The sequence below is a fragment of the Barbus barbus genome, assembly GCF_936440315.1.
Source record: "Barbus barbus genome assembly, chromosome: 44".
NCBI lineage: Eukaryota > Metazoa > Chordata > Actinopteri > Cypriniformes > Cyprinidae > Barbus > Barbus barbus.
Genome location: NC_136722.1, coordinates 20,133,948 through 20,151,930, shown reverse-complemented (window position 1 = coordinate 20,151,930; position 17,983 = coordinate 20,133,948). Strand labels below are relative to the sequence as shown.

Here is a 17,983-nt window from a genome sequence, read left to right as displayed (position 1 = left end):
TAAAATGGAGTCAGATTAGAGTTTAACTTAAATTGAAGAACTTTGCACACCGGAAAGACCGAACACGCAGGAAACCTTCATCCACCATCGGAAACCTTCTTTGGGCCGGATGGGTGGATCTTACAGAGTTTTAAGGCCCCATTGATGATGTCATTTCCTTAAATGTTTCCCGTTTAATTGTTTTGAAGGCACCACAAAGCAACATTCTCTTTTTCAAGTTCCTTAGTCACTTTGAGATCTTTTTCTTTCTCTCTTCAACCTTTCCCAACATCGGCGACCAACCTCAATTAGTGTCCCGCAGGCAATGTGACAACACATGAAGCTTCGTCTTTTAATATTTTCACAGTAGGCAAGATGAAAGTCTATTTCATACAGAGGTATGAGATGTTAAAAGGGCCCGCAGACGTTGGGTAACCCGCCTCTCTCTCGCGGCGCCCGACTCTAGCGCCTCTACAAACGTCCCGCTCTTCCTAAAGCCAGACATCAGCCTATTAATATTTTAATTTCACACCTAATAAAATGTAGTTAAAGCACAGTGTGAGATACAGGCCGAAACAATAAAAATCCACGTCTTCGGGTTTTATAGTGTGTTATGGACAACATTACTTATCCATTTTCATATAGTGCAGAAGAAAAGCTAATATGTTCTTTGGGGCCAAGCCTGTAGGTAAACCGGGAGCTAATAACAAGGTTGTTCATCGGAGGAGAAATCCTTACGGGATTCGGGGACTGTAATCAGCCCGGGGCAGCAGTGACGCAAAAAAAACTAACCTCCACATTTCTAACTACTCCAGTTTGTCCTCCATGTTCGTCCTGTGGCGCATACGCCAGGTTCAAAAGCAGGAGTTGTTGCAAGGCCTGCGATAGAAGCACGCCGTTTGTTTGAGGTGGTCTGAAAGATTATAAATGTTCAAACACAATTAGCATCTGCTGCCCAATGGGAGGACAGGACACAGGAAAGTCTATGCTTTATTAATTAAGAAACGTTCTCTGCACAAAACAACTCCAGTGATTAGATCAACCAGAGGCGGTCAAAAAACAAACAGCTATTAGAAGAGTGTAAACAGTGACATTAGAAAAGTATATTTAAGAACATCTGCATAATAGGTCAATGTAATTTATTATGGCAATGCTATTACATGCAATAATTGACCGTTGAGTTTTAAAAACTTTTTATAGCCTAAATTTACTTTTTAGCCAGTCATTATTTATATTTATTTTATATTTTTAAATCAAAACAAAATAAAATTACTAGACAAAAAATTAAATGAGACTAAATAAAATAAGACAAGACTAAATTAAAAAACAATAACAGAATTATAATTAAAAAAACTAAATGATCAAATAATATTTTTATCCCTATTTTTAGTATTTAGTAAAATTATATTATATTATATTTAATAAAATAAAAAAAGATTCCTTGGAAAAAAAAGAACTGAATTTATTTAAAATAGATATAGAAAATTATGTAAAAGTCCATATGAAGAGTTTATTTGCAAAAACAGATAACTCAACTGTAGTTGGGTTGTTTTGATTGAGTAATAATAACTTACTTACAAAATTAAAGTTAATTTAAAGTATGTTTTTATATTTTTTTATATTTTAAAAGTTTGTTTTATAGAAAAAGCAGATAACTCCAAATTTCATGTTTCAGAGTTAAACAAAAAAACTTGTTTTATCTTTATAATCTCCTCAGATGACAATGTAGATGTCTGACAAATGTTGTTGTGATCAAAGAGTGTATGGTTGTGATTACACGCAATACACAGAGCAGCTTTTCTCTCACCATTGTAACGTGCTGCTTTTGCAAGGTTCCGTGAAAAGTTCTGTGAAAATGTGAACTCGCTATGCCTTGAACGTGGACAATACCGGCTTTTTTAACAAAACGTGTTTAGGGTTCAGATAGCGCTATACACTCACCTAAAGGATTATTAGGAACACCATACTAATACTGTGTTTGACCCCCTTTCGCCTTCAGAACTGCCTTAATTCTACGTGGCATTGATTCAACAAGGTGCTGAAAGCATTCTTTAGAAATGTTGGCCCATATTGATAGGATAGCATCTTGCAGTTGATGGAGATTTGTGGGATGCACATCCAGGGCACAAAGCTCCCGTTCCACCACATCCCAAAGATGCTCTATTGGGTTGAGATCTGGTGACTGTGGGGGCCATTTTAGTACAGTGAACTCATTGTCATGTTCAAGAAACCAATTTGAAATGATTCGAGCTTTGTGACATGGTGCATTATCCTGCTGGAAGTAGCCATCAGAGGATGGGTACATGGTAGTCATAAAGGGATGGACATGGTCAGAAAAAATGCTCAGGTAGGCCGTGGCATTTAAACGATGCCCAATTGGCACTAAGGGGCCTAAAGTGTGCCAAGAAAACATCCCCCACACCATTACACCACCACCACCAGCCTGCACAGTGGTAACAAGACATGATGGATCCATGTTCTCATTCTGTTTACGCCAAATTCTTACTCTACCATCTGAATGTCTCAACAGAAATCGAGACTCATCAGACCAGGCAACATTTTTCCAGTCTTCAAGCGTCCAATTTTGGTGAGCTCGTGCAAATTGTAGCCTCTTTTTCCTATTTGTAGTGGAGATGAGTGGTACCCGGTGGGGTCTTCTGCTGTTGTAGCCCATCCGCCTCAAGGTTGTGCGTGTTGTGGCTTCACAAATGCTTTGTTGCATACCTCGGTTGTAACGAGTGGTTATTTCAGTCAAAGTTGCTCTTCTATCAGCTTGAATCAGTCGGTCCATTCTCCTCTGACCTCTAACATCAACAAGGCATTTTCGCCCACAGGACTGCCACATACTGGATGTTTTTCCCTTTTCACACCATTCTTTGTAAACCCTAGAAATGGTTGTGCATGAAAATCCCAGTAACTGAGTAGATTGTGAAATACTCAGACCGGCCCGTCTGGCACCAACAACCATGCCACGCTCAAAATTGCTTAAATCACCTTTCTTTCCCATTCTGACATTCAGTTTGGAGTTCAGGAGATTGTCTTGACCAGGACCACACCCCTAAATGCATTGAAGCAACTGCCATGTGATTGGTTGATTAGATAATTGCATTAATGAGAAATTGAACAGGTGTTCCTAATAATCCTTTAGGTGAGTGTATGTGGAGAATAATGCACGGCACTCAGTTAATTTTTTTCAAAATAAACTCTTCATATATGAACAATATTACTTTCAATAGTGGTGGTATTTACGAATAAAAATTTAAATAAAATAAAATATAAAATAAAATAATAATAAAAAAGAAAAGAAAGGAAAAGAAAATAATAATATATGAACAATATTATTTTAAATGGTGGTGGTTTAGCACATAATGTGTTTTTAATTTAAAAAATAAATAAAATTAAAAATTAAATAAAATAACAGTGTTGCTATATGTATTCACGTCTTTTAAAATTTGTTCAGGAACATTAAACTAAAGCAAGTAAAAATGCAATTTTGCGACTAGATTCACGTTTACAGCTTGATATTGACCCTCTCTCCTCAAGTGGAAAATGTACAAGAGAAACAGATGTATGCTGAAACTGGGCAAAAGCAAAAGCTAATGATGCCTGACAGATGTTTACTCTGCCTCAACTACAGCATGTTTGGAAGAAGAAAGAGAAGAAGCTACCTGTTCTGCTTCTGCTACATCTTCTGTACTTAATACTACAGTCTAAGCACCATTCATACCAAACAAGTTCACTGATCTTAGAACAGACAGAGCACTATATAGCAGTCTGAAAACATTCCTATAAGATCAGGTCCTCAAAGCAGCAGCTTTAACATTCTGCTAAACTTCTTTTATGCTCCACCTAAGAAAGAAAATCATATGATTTTGGAACTCCATAAAATTGACTAAGTGAACTATCCCTTTAAAGGTTTTCCATCTTTCACCAAACTTCTGCTCTGTGATGTCAAGACACCAATGAGATCGACAAGCATGAAAATGAAATATGCATACATACCTTCCAATCAATACTACTATACATACTGCGGGGCAGCATTTGCATCTTAAAACATAGTTCCACAAGAGAGCAGACGCATCTTTAGGGCTCAGAAGGAAAACAACATTCAGATTTAGAGTATAAACACAAATACTGTACAAGCTAAGCACTGGGCGTTCGCTCGCACAAACATCCAGGAGGCTTCTCGCTCCCCAGACAAAACGCTCGCCACAGCGCAGCTGATAAATGCCAGAGCCACAGACAGTCTGAGTCAGGCATGGATTTTTGCAGTTATTCAGCAGTCCTTGAGGAGCCGAAGCCAAACAGGGGCTAAGTGTGTTATCAAACAATATTTAAAACAAAAAAACGGCACATTCCCCGTTGGATGCGTGACCTTTGCGGTCAGAGAGGGCCGCAGCAGTGCGAAGATGTGAGTACAGTAGCACTGACAGCCCTTTCCGCACCGGACCCATCTGCATGTCTTAGACGGTTCCACGGGGGAGCCGCTGCGGCTGTTTTTAATCACTCTCCACTGATCACGCAGCCCAAACAGATGGAAGATCAATAACCAGCACTGCCCAGCCACATCAGGCAAACTGCAGCCCCTCAGAGAAAATCAGATAGGGGAGTCCCTATGATGGACAACGGGAAATGGCAAATCAAACTCAGCTGCAAGTGCTAATTAATGTGGGGCTCAAGCCCGGGCTGAATTCTGCACCAAAGTGCCCATGGAGCAAACTATAAGTGAATATACTAGGGATGTAAGAAAATATCGATACCTGTGAGTATTGCGATATTTTGTTTGGCGATACTGTATCGATTCTCAAAAACGGAATATCGATATTTAAAAAAAAAATACAAAAAATCATACAGGATTCATGGCAGTTGTTTCATATCCTGACCACTAGAGAGCTAGAGAGCAGTCTTCATCTCTGAACCTAAACAGTGACAGGAAATACTAGTATTAGGGCACACCACTAATTTTAGCATTAATATAGTTCGCTGCCAGTATTGGAGGATGAAATAATTGTTCCAGCTCTCGTTTCGGTGTACAAAGCTGAAGTGTAGCATCATTTGGGCTTTTGTGGTAACGTCTGCACGCAAGCGCCATCATCGCGGTGCATTCCGCCACTTGCCGTGTCCCATGTGAAGAGCCTTCGCGCGGGGCGCGGCGGGTGGTAGGGTCGCCGCACAGCTGCAGCTTTCTCTCATGTTGGGGGCATTTTGTACAATTGGGGCGGTGCTCGCGTCTTAGCGATTCCACGCGGAACATAAATACAAACTGAAAAACCTGTGAAATCCAAGTTGAAAGGTTCTGAGAATGTTCAATATCTGTATTTATTTTATTGTTTTACAATTGTTTTGTTTTCTTTAGGAATCCTGCAATCACTTTATTTTCATTGATACTAAGCAGATGTAATTTTTTGTTCAGATCAAAATGTTATGACATTGTATATTACAATTGTAAATTTAAACTGTGAACCTTTAAAGCAGGGTTTAATATATGGTCTTTTTATAAAATACATTGTATATAAGAATCCTGCAAGCACTTTCATTTTTTCCCCTTGACTTGTACTGCACAAAAAGTGGTTCAATAACGTTGAATGTTACACGGACTGATTATTGCAAATGCAGATCTCAGTGTGTTCTGGTTAAACTATTTTTTTTTATTTTTTTATTTATTTATTGCTAAGGTTTGCATAGGGTGGTGTGCTCTTAATGACAGCTTTCCTAAAAAAAATCCTATTCCTAAAATAAGAAATATCTCAATTTATCGCCTTGCTTACAGTATCGCAATATATCATAATCGCAACCTCTGTATCGTATCGCCAGATTCTTACCAGTACACAGCCCTAGAATATACCGGCATTACGTTTAAACAACCCGCATGCGTAAACAAATAATTTGCATAAAGCAAAGTTTAAATCATTAACTTGGAATTTGTTGCTCTATTGCACATAACAAATTAATATTAGTAAAATACATTACTAAATATTTATTTGTACTATATCTTTGTGCCACAGATTGTTTTTCTTTAACAAAATATTTTTATAAATTTTTATATAACAAAAATAAAAGACAAAAAAGTAAAATTAAAAATATATATATTTTTTTTATAAAATAAAATAAAAAGATTCCTTGATAAAAAATAAAATAAAATAAAAAACGTTTCAAAAGAACTGAATTTATTTAAAATAGAAATTTAAGTTGTTATTCACTGAAAATCTATCTCTAAAAAAATCAATAACGTTCTTATAAACTTCTCATTTTGTGTTCCATGGAACAGAAGCAAGTCTACAGGTTTAAAATGACATGAAGGTAAATTACAGATTATACCATTTTCATTTTTGTGTGAACTATTCCTTAAATACACTGATAGAATAGTAACAGACCCATCTACAATTTGGCTGGGTACATGTCCAAAGAGCAGCACCCTGCAATTTTTTTTTTTCTCCCAGGGCTGGTTTTAAGGTGGTGACACATGCTTGAAACATTTATATGGCTATTAGCAGAGCAGCTGGTACTGCCCTTTTGCTGTCTAATCAATAACAGCACCATATTGTGCAATAAATTACATTCACCGTCCTCTTGCTGCACACCAGAGAACTTCCACTGCCTTAGTATGCATGAGGCACTTCTGTTCTTAGCGTACACGTTGCGAACATGCAGCTAAAATTTAACTCTTTAACACCTTGATCCCCTTGAACAGGAAACAATTTAAAGCTAAAAAAAAGTGGAGAATAACTAGACATCAGCTAGCAAGCTGCCACCCTGTTCTGTCTTTGGCTCAGATCAATAGGGGAATTTCCACATATTGATCTACCGTTAGCGAAATAAAGATCAGCAGTATCAAACACAGGCTCTGAATATAATTTGCTCTCCTACAAGCTTCAGAATAGTATATGAGACACAGATACGCAAAACACATCAAATTTTCATCTGGGCTGGCGTACTTTAACGGCACCAAATATTTAGTCCACTTGAAAACCTGAAAATAATCAAATATCTCTGACAGAGAGACAGATTCTCTGGAAATGGAGCCATTTATGTCTCCTTAGCGTACTACTGATACAGGCTACTGAACTATCACATTATTTGATTCAACTTTGTTTACTGTGTGTAATGCAAAAAATCTCAATTGTTTTCATAGCAAAACTAGCCAATTTGTTTGATAAATCAAAATTATTAAATTAATTCTAACTACTGTAGATAGTTTTGCGCTGATCATTTAACATCTAATAATATAGTAAAATTAAAAAATAAATAAATAAATGTAGTACAATGCAAAACATGGCACAAAGCAAATTTTGATAGAGAAAATATTTCATCAAAATTTATGTTTTTAAATGATTAAGTGATTACAAATGGCACTAAATTGATTAAAAATATATACTTAATGTCAAACGATTAATCGCATACAAAATAAATTAAAAATTAATAATATATGAGTGTGTATGGTGTATATTTATTATATAAATACAAACACATATGTATATATTTAAGAAATATTTTATGTTTATATACTAAATATATTTATATCTAATATAAAATATAAATGTATATGTATATGTAAATATTTTCAAAATATATACTGTATGTGTGTGTATTTATATATACATAAATAAACAGTACACATACATATATTATGTAAAAAAAAATATTTTGGATGCAATTAATCGCGATTAATCATTTGACAGCACTAATAATTTCTTTAAAAGTTTAGCATTAATGTTTTCAAATGGAGAGATAAATGAAATAAATGTGGTTTTCAACATTTAAAAAAATAGCGCCAATGACAGTTTCCCAAAAATTACTTTTTAAACATATTTTTTCATAAACTAATTTGTTTACTGTCATTACATTCAGATTTACTGAGCACAATATTGATATAAGCACTGAAACTTAAAAACAGCTGTCATTCTTCATGCATGATATTACTTTTATCAATTAATCGAAAAAAGATTGGGTCCATTTCATTAAATAAAGGGGCTTGTGAGTCGTTTAGCTCATTTTTTAAATGTTCAAGCCTTCATGTTATGCATGTCTACGCCAGAGGAGCTTTCCTAACCTTGAATCTTTCAAAACAATTCATAAAAAATGGTCATATGGATTATAAGTCAGCAACTTCAGAGTACAATGAAATGATTTTGGAGTCAGGCAGTGAAAGCGAAGGCTTGTCTGATTTTCTCCACTGAGAATAAAACAAAAAATACATACAGATCACTCAAACCTTACCTATTGCCGAGGCATTGAAGGTTGTACAATTTTCTTGCTGGGAAATGTGGGTGGACAGCAAGGGAAATATGAGACTGAACAAAATACAGATAGTAAAATTTGACCAAATGGATGATACAAACATAATCAAATGTCCTCTTTCCTCGCTATATCTCACCTACAAGGCAATTAAGTGGTTACAGAGGTAGTTCACTCTAAAGTTAACATATTTAATCATGTACACACCCTCATGGCTTTCCAGATCTGGATGACTTTGTTTCTTCTGTGCAATACAAAAGCAGATATTTAGCATAATGTCTGAGCTGCTTTCTTCTAGTCAGCAAAAAATATATATTTTTTAAAGTTGTAATTAAAACAAAAACATGATTTCAGTCTTTCTACTTCAACATTTCATGTTTCAATGTGTTACTTGCAAATTCTTTGTCATTATTTATGAAATTCTTGAGTGAATTTTTTTATGTACACTTTAAAAAAGTTATTTTTCAAAGTTTTCAAAGTAAATATTATTGTATGATTTACAAGACAATACTATTTCAGATGTTCTAAAATGTCACCTTTACTTCATTGTGTTACTTAATATATCTTTGTAACGGTTTGTTAAATTAACCAATTAATCAATTTTTTTTCAGTATACAGCAAAAGTGGATCGTGACAAGGGGCTGTCAATCTCAAAAAAGGAAGAAAAAAAGCACCATATCATATTCATAGTCTTCTGGAAGTCTTCTGGAACAAATTAAAATTTAAGCCGCTATTCACTAAATTTCTTGCCTGACAGTTAGGGACACCATCCGCTTCAATTGTATGGAAAAGTGCGGCTTCAACATCATGCTCTAAATTGCATCCCACAAAAGAAAAAAGTCATACAGAGTGAGTAAATGATGACAGAACTCTTATCTTTAGGTGAACTATTCCTTTAAGGCAATCTGTGCTTTTTGTTTGTCTCATATCCGTCCTGCAGAGGGCGTCTGAAGGTGCCAGTCAGCAGTGTATGAATCGTTTACTCTCCCTCTCTCTGTGCCAGCTAGACCGGCCTAAAACCCTCCCCTCAGCCTGTCAATCAACATCCCCAGCCACTCACGGTGCAGTATCGAGCATGTCTGGCCACTCCTCCTGCGAGGCGATTTAATTCGGTAATGGCCAATATGCGCCAGAGCCTCATTATGCAGCATTTGAAATGGTCCCTGGCCATGTTGAGGCTCGAAAAACAATTAGCAGAGAAACAGAAGGGAAATGAACTGTAAAGAATCTGGGCTTGATGACCGAGGCTTTATCTGCTCTCAGTGGAGAAGAAACAGAGAGAGAGAGGGGGGGGATTGGGAAAAGGAAAAAAAAAAGGTTCAGTATGCCACATGCTTCTTGGGTGTGTAAACGAGCCGACTGGCCTGAGGAAGCCTGGGCAATGAACTCCACTGAGGGGGATTGAGTTTGCAGACAGAGATTGCAGCAGACAGAGGGGTCGCATGTGATCAGGTGAAAGCGAAAGGCCCCCCCTGGGGGATCGGAGGAAGTGGGGGAGGTGGGATAAATCTTGCGGCCAGGTATGTGCTGGCTTTGCACAAGCTTCTCTGCTTGCATTCAAGGGACGGTGGCTCTGTGACAAACCCCTCTGTACCATCTCTGCTGTACTGATTGATTACAAGAGCAGTCCGACCCAACCCTGGCAGAGGTGCAATTACTGATCCACCACTGCACCAAACAAGATGCCACGCGCAGGCCTGCCTGCATCTGAAACAGAGACGGCAATCAAAATAAGACACACAGCAGAGTGGAATCAAAGTCGCTTTGAGGCATGCATTTATTTGTTAATGCCACGGACTTGTAACAGGATTTCAGTTTGTGATACGCTTTGATAAATGGTGCAAATACCAGTTGCACACGTATTAGGCGATAAAATAATCAGTCTGTCTGTAGGCGACCTCACCTCAAACAGCAGGGATGCAGTTGAAGCCTCTGCGTGGTAAACCAGCACAAATTGTACTCAAAACATCCAACATCCATTCCTGATGCAAAATTTCCATCTACATCGTGCAGGGGGTAAACAGAGCGAGGGAGATGCGAGATGGTTTGCAGCTACAGTCTTAAGGGTTAAAAAGCAGAGTGCTTGCAGCCTCAGTGATTTGCAATAACATGCAAGCGAGTGACCAACTATTTCCATAAAATTTCATTTGCATTTTATTTTGGAGCAATCCCCTGTCAGCGTTCCAGACGTCTGATGAGAGCGCGGGCCGGGAGAGTCGCAGAGGTCTGCCAGCGCAGTCATACCTCTTTGTTTAAATGCTGTATTGCTGTGGGTTTTTTAATGAACTCTAATAGCAGTCCAGGAGGATTTTAATTAATCTACATGTACGCACAAAAGGGCCCCACATTTAGCGCTTTCAGAAGTGCGGATGGATATTAAAATAAGACATCTGACAGAACTGCAGAAAAATGGAGGATTTAATTGCTCCAGAGATGGCAATTATTATGAGATTTATAAAGCCATTTTCAATGGCAGACAGGAGTCATTTAGTCCCAGTCTTAAGTGCAGCGAAGAGCCGAAGGTCACGTCAGTGTTGTCATTACGGCCTGAATAAAGATGCTAATGAAGGGCTTGACTTACTCTACTCTGCTCTCCATAAAGGTTGCATTAGTGTCGCCCGGCATGGAAACGCAGCCATCTTTACTCATATTAACATGCAACGAGTTTCATGACGAGAGCAAGTGCTAAATATGTTCCACCTTGCGTAGCGTAACCAACACCATTATGTCTACAATCAACCTGACTGCAGACGCAAGGGACAATGCCAAATACCCTTTAAATGATGATGTATCCATAATTGGGTGCTATTAAAATGGACCGTAAATGGACAGTTCACCCAAAAATGTCACTCACTCTCATGTTGTTCCAAACCTGTAGGACTTACTTTCTTCTGTTGAAGACTGAATAATATTGGTACCAAACAGTTGTTGATAGCCATAGAGTTCGATTGTATTTTCCTTATTTATTTTGTGTTCAACAGAAGATGGAAATGCATACAGGTTTGGAACAACTTGAGGGTGAGAATTAAAATTTTTGGTGAACTATCCCTTTAAATTCTGTAAATTCAGCCATTCAAAGAAACGGTTTTACTATATACCCATATTAAATCTAGTTCTATCCCTTTCTGCTACAACAACTCAGTAAAACATTAAACTTCAAAACAAAATATAAGATCATCACTCATTGCTGTGGAGCACATCAATGAAAAGAAAACTCCTACTCAACAATTGGAGATATATCCTCTATATTAGATACATCCTTGCCAGAGGCCATTTCAGAAAATGGCGGGGAGCAAATCGGCCATGGCAAAAGTAAATGACGCCTATGCTTTTTTAAATTATACTTTACTTTTACTTTTGTCATTAACAAGTATAGAATTATAAATGTCTGCAGTGCCATCTACTACATACTATGAAATCCTATTCAAAGACTGATACAAAAAAGACAACAGCATGCAGTTATGAAGAAGAGGCGAGTATGCACTAGGGTAGAGATTTGGTGGACAGAAGTTTACAGCATTTCACCAATATTCCGCCCACCTAAACAAAAGCTTGAGAAGTTGATGTGTTGAAAGTGAAGAATTTAAGAATATTTGTATTGTAACTTAGGGTGCTTTCTCACCTGCCTCATTTAGTTCGGTTGAATCGCACTAGAGTTCGTTTTCCCTCTTGGTGCGGTTCGTTTGGGCAGGTGAGAAAGCAGCAATCACACTCGGGTGCACACCGAAAGAGGACCAAACAAGCGTACCTCGGTACGCTTTCAAAGGAACCCTGGAGCGGTTCGTTTGTGGTGAGAACGCGATCCGACCTCAAACAGACCCAACTGCAAAAAGAACTGCGCATTTTTGAACTAAACCAGCTGCCGTAGTCAGCTGCGCTGTGCATTATAGGATGAGGAAGTGTGTGTTGACAGTTTGCAGTTTAACATGGCAGGTCGCGGACAAACTTGGGGTTGTGAGGAGGTGCGGAGCCTCAAAATAGCAGTGTGCTGTCTGCTGCATTTTACTCCTGTCTTTGTTTACTTCCGGGAGCACCGTTGGAATTTTCCCACACGCTCTTTCTGACCAATCGAAAAGCAGTTTAGGGAATGCGTTCAAAGACACATCTAGCCAACAAGTGAAGCGGATGTTGTCACGTAACTGCATTTTGGTTCGTTTCAGCTGGTTCGGACCAGTGGGAATGCAATTCATTTTCTCAAAACAACGATTTGACCAACTGCATTTAGGCTACACCTCAACCAGGACAGTTTGTAATGTAGGCTGCTCACAAATTAATGTTAATTAAAAACCAAGGCTAGTAAACGTCTCCTATAAACTGCATGTTGAAATTAGACTAGCACTTAACCATGAACACAAAAAAACACACCACACAAATGACTTTTATTGGTTTATTTCGTTAGCAAACATGTAACTATAATTGTTAAGTTCTTTCCATCGATCAGTTTCTTACATTCACATTTAAAATATTTAATGAGGTTAACTTATACCCTACCTGTGGTCAGTCTGCACAAGAACGTGCTTGTTTCCTTTGCGGCTCCTTTAAATACAAGACCAAGCGTTCGATTGTCAGAGCATCAACGAATCTTTCTACAGCGTTGTTGGCAGAGCAACCACAGCAAATGTTGACGCTCTCACCGGCGGCGGTGTGAACGCACAGTTAACCGATATGACAGAATTGTGAAAATGCGAATGTGTTGTTAAATTATTTAAATATTAACTTAAAATCTCAGGAGGTACTTTGTTCAAATATTCTACATCTAAAAAAAAAATAATAATTTCAGGACCCCCAGCATTAGGATGCTAAACCGTACGCACCCTTAAACACAGCAAGCATATGCTGAAATCTCTGACTTTGACACCAAAGAGGGTTTTTACCTGTAGAGTGAGAACAACATGCTGCCAGATATCTGATTGGTTTGCCTAAACACATGCACATGTTGAACAACCTAGAGCGCTAGAAAAGAAGATAAGCATAAACTTAACGTGTTTACTCCCAGTTACACAGCTTTACAAAGAATTTTAAAACATGTTACTGCTGCATTGTTGAATCTGGAAAAAGCACCTACAAAACAAATGTTCATCTTTTTGTTTAATGGAAATGTCAAATGATATTAAAATTCGGTTTTAAAATAAATGTATTAAGAAATTAAATTCAGTTCAAAATTATTTTTATAGCGATTTTCACAAGATGTTTCACAAAATGCCCTGCATTTCCTTTAATCTTTAAAGCTGTGGCTTCAAATATTGAAATTATGTTAACAGTCAATTAAAATTTCTTTAGAAATGCTGTACATTCAACGAAATGTTAATGAAAACATCACAAATTATCCATTAAAGCACTAAATCTACATCTCTGGTGGTCACCACACTGAATAAAATGTATGTACTAAACATTAGACAATTAGAGAATGCTTTAAAGAGTTTATAACAGTTCAAGCACTTGCAATGTAATAGGAACAAGTCTACGTCATATTCCAATTGGAAGTGTTAGCATTTATTTGATATGGTTTAAAAGTTTCTAAAATGTTTAATCAAGTCATGTTCAAGCTCAACCGTTGCCTCAAATCTTAAATCTAAATGTAAGAACCAATGTTTGGCTGCTGATAAATTTTATCACTTGGCAGATGGCACTCGGAATATATCTTTTTGTGAAGCTTTTGGGACTTTTCTATAAAATCTAATTTGCTAGCTCTGTCACAATTCATTGTCAGACACGTTATTGCAACTCGATGAAGGAAAGACAAAGGATAAAGTTAAAATTGGCCAGTCACAATGACTAAACGTCAGTAGAAAACCATTAGAATCTGACTGAACTTTTAGCATAGGCCACAGAGCTAGAACAGGTAACAGTGAAATACAGGGATAGCTGCACTTTCTTACACTCCTGAGTTAGTTAATGGTATAAACTGACATGTGATTCTCACATGGTAAGCAGAACAGCTTATTAACCACATGGTTTTGAGACGCATTACAGCATTGCAGTCTGCAACTCAGACCTAACTAACCGTATAATAACTGGGAAATTGGATTATCTGGACATGCCATTATTTCCAGTGTGTTCACGCACTGCTTGTTTGGATCGCAATACTCTTTACAACAATGAGAGCTGTATTCCAAATGAATGCAGAAGCTGTCTATAGCACAACCCTTAAGGCATGCATATATCATTAAAACACTTCAAAATGTTTTTAAAAGAAATCCTGTGTATACACCACTGAAATGACTGCCAACAATTCCATTGTGCTTCAACACTTTTCTGCAACACACATCATTTGTATTCAACTAGTGGAACAGAATTTGTTATGGCAGCATTCCAGGAACACTTTCCTGATCTTAACAACCAGTATCCTCACACCCACAGAGAATATGTTCAAAACAGCACACTAGCATGCTACTCTCATTATTTTTGCAGTATGTATACTGCGTACAGTAAGTAAAACGTCTGTATGCACAGAATGCCATTCCTCTGCAGTGAATGGGTGCCGTCAGAATGAGAGTTCAAACAGCTGATAAAAAAATCACAATAATCCACAAATAATCCAGATGACTCTTTTAATGTATTGTGTTTGTGAGAAACAAATTCATCATTACAGTATTTTAACTAGTTTAAAGTTATCACTTCTGGACAAAATACCAGTCCATAATCCATAATAAGACTTCCTTAAGCAAAATAGGTTATCCCCTCTTGTCCTCTCACATCAAAATCCAATGCATAGATTTGTTTAGAACTGTTTTCACTTGTAATATTTAGCAAAATTATGTATAGAGGACTCCAACTGTGCTTCTGAATATTTAGCTGAATGCAGTGGTTTTAAAGTTAAAATGTCTTAATGATGAATTTGTTTCTAGAAAAAAAAAAAAACTTTTCACTTCACAAGATATTAATTGATTAACTGGATTCATGTGGATTATTGTAACGTTTCTGTCAGCTGTTTGAACTCTGACGGCACCCATTCACTGCAGAGGATCCACTGGTGAGAGAGATGTATTGCTAAATTTCTCCAAATCTGTTCTGATGAAAAACAAACTAATCTACATCTTGGATGACCCGAGTACATTTTCAGAAAATTTTAACTTTTGGGTAGACTTCAAGTTCAAATGTGGCCAAATAGACCTGATTAATATTAAACAAACAAATATATTAACAATAAAAAAGAGGGAAAAACTCACTGTTGTTATGTCAATTCTTTGTTTCTGAGTGTTTACTTCAATATTTACATGAAAAACATTCAGCAAAGTTTACTTCATTGAGAAATACATGAGGGCTACACTGTAATTATTTTATAAAAAATTAATTATTTTAATGTGTGTGTCCAATAGCATATTAGTTTTTGCTTTCGTATTGTGAATTTTCACTGGAATCAATAGGGAATAGGAAATGTAGCATGTTGCCATAATCCAACATGCTACATTTTATCAACCATTAAAAAAACAACATCACAACAGTTACTGTAAATTGACAAACCACTAAAACAATGGACTAAAAACTACTACTAAATACTATGCACTGGCCCACATACACATTTTTTTTTTTAAAGTATGCAGAGTATATACTGCACATTATGCACTACTCTCTGGTACTTCAACACGGCCACACACAAACACACACTGTGCACAGCAGAAATGTTGCATAAAGGGTTAACTGACCACTGCAAAAGAGTCAGTTGTGGATTAAAACTGTACTAAATGTATTGTCACGAAAGACTGGTATCAGAATACAAAATAACCGCCTTGTGAAGAAACTTTGAGCTGAAACACCTAACTACTGCCTGAACTGTGATACTTCCACGAAAAACAACAATGTAAACACATGACTGCTGTTACTTTTAAAGGGAACTTCTGGACATTAATAAGGTTGGATAAAAAGTTGAGGATTTTCAAATGAAAATGCGACGGTTTCACATTAAGAAATAAGTCTTCTTTCACAAGTAAGTTACTGCATTAATGATTAGTATCACAGATTCGCACATCAGACTGGCAATATAACAATACGGTTCATTTATGTTATGAAACAGTGTTTATACCTCGATATCCGGCAGCTCCTTGCTCAGCATTCGTGCCATGTTTCCTCCAAATCAAAACGAATGAAGATGAAATGAAGCCAGAGCAATAAAAGTGTTTGTATTCCGATGATAGTCCCGCTTTCGAGCCGTACAGGTTTACTTCCAGAGTTTACTCGTCGTCTTTCTTGAGAAACTACTGGATCCTTTCGCGTATATAGTCAGAATGGCTGAAATCGTCCACTGCGACATCGAATTGACAGTTAAAGCAACCGCATAGATGTCTAGAGAGCTCCTTGAGGGGCTGGTGGGCACCTGTGGAGGGTCTTTCAGACGATAGATAAAGTTTGTTTGACGCTAACTTTCTGCGCAGCGCGTGAGGACGCGAGTGCTTGGTGAAGTCAGGATGGGGTTAAATGTAAACACAATGATAATTTATCCCAGTCTTGAAAATTTTATTGGCATATATATATATATATATATATATATATATATATATATATATATATATATATATAATTAATATTATTATTATTACAACTACTACTATTATTTTTTTTACATTGGTCCTTGATAAGGTATTTTGTTGCAAGCTGTTTTGAAAGCTTGTTGGCCTGTTGCTATGGGCTTTCTAGGTAAGTATGTGCTGCATTACCTTTTATTCGTTAAATATAAAGATAAATAGAAAACAGAACTGTGTAGCCCCGTGTTTAATGATCCAGGCAATTCCTGCTAATTATAACTGTATTTCTTTATAGGTATATTCAAAATATACACTGCTTACAAAAAATCACAAGCTAAACTTGTTAACTTGTAAATGTTTTCCATGATACGGGCTATATTTATAATAGATAAATGCTGAATGCTTGTATTTTTAAAAAAAATAGTATGTAAAAAGTATGCATTATGAAATGAGAAACATTGTCATCACATAAACATACAGTAGCTATACAATTATTTGCAGAATGAAACCCCTGCAAAACTGTTTCCCATGAAATTACCTTTAATGTTATCATCAGCTGATAAAATTACAAGCATCTGCATTCCCAAGTTCCCACAGTAATTATGCATGTATATAAACTACATGTGTTTATTGCACTGACACAAATGTATTTTCCCTTCAGCCCGAAAAAAATGCAGATGATCCCTAACAGCAGGGTTTGTTAGATCTAATACAAAACACACATCTTGTATTGATCACCTTGTGACAGAAGCGTCTGCAAGTCCGATAGTGTTTCAGTGGTGATCCAGTTCTTTGTAATGCAAGCAGCAGAGGATGTTAACCTCCATTTGTACAGTGACTCAATGTTTGCAGAGAGAGGACTCACTGAATATTGTGTCATGTTTGATATGTATGTATTTCAAAGCATTTGATCATCTTGTTATATGGCTCATTACAGTGATCTTTTAAAGGCTGTGTATATTTACCAAAACACTAATATAACCTATAAGTCTCTAGGCTGCTTTAAGGTGAAGTAGCATCACCGATTTGAGATGCTGCTTGAAATTGTGTTAAAAAATGAATGTCTTTACAAAGATTGTTTATATTGATCATTTCAGTCATCTTTTGTTCTCTAGGCTTTTATCTTGACAATATGTGTGTTTATTGGCAAATAATTAGAATTTGTGACTGTGGCTCTGAAAAGCAGCGCAGATATTGCGGTCGATACTGCAGCAGTGAGACAGTTAACTGCAAGTCCAGAGTGACTTGGCATTTTAAACAGGACTGCCATGTTTGTTGTTGTTATTTTTTTGTATTTCTTGCCTTGG

The 17,983-nt window shown here is 36.9% G+C and overlaps 1 pseudogene across 1 annotated transcript in view; it reads right to left on the bottom strand.

Annotated features, from left to right (window-relative positions):
• Nucleotides 1-16,276, bottom strand: part of LOC306863142 (dihydropyrimidine dehydrogenase [NADP(+)]-like) — a 184,999-nt pseudogene extending 168,723 nt beyond the window's left edge. Inside the window, exon 1 of the transcript in view lies at nt 16,238-16,276. The product of the transcript in view is annotated as a dihydropyrimidine dehydrogenase [NADP(+)]-like (transcript). The remainder of the gene's footprint in view (nt 1-16,237) is intronic.
• Between the last annotated feature and the right edge of the window lie 1,707 nt (nt 16,277-17,983).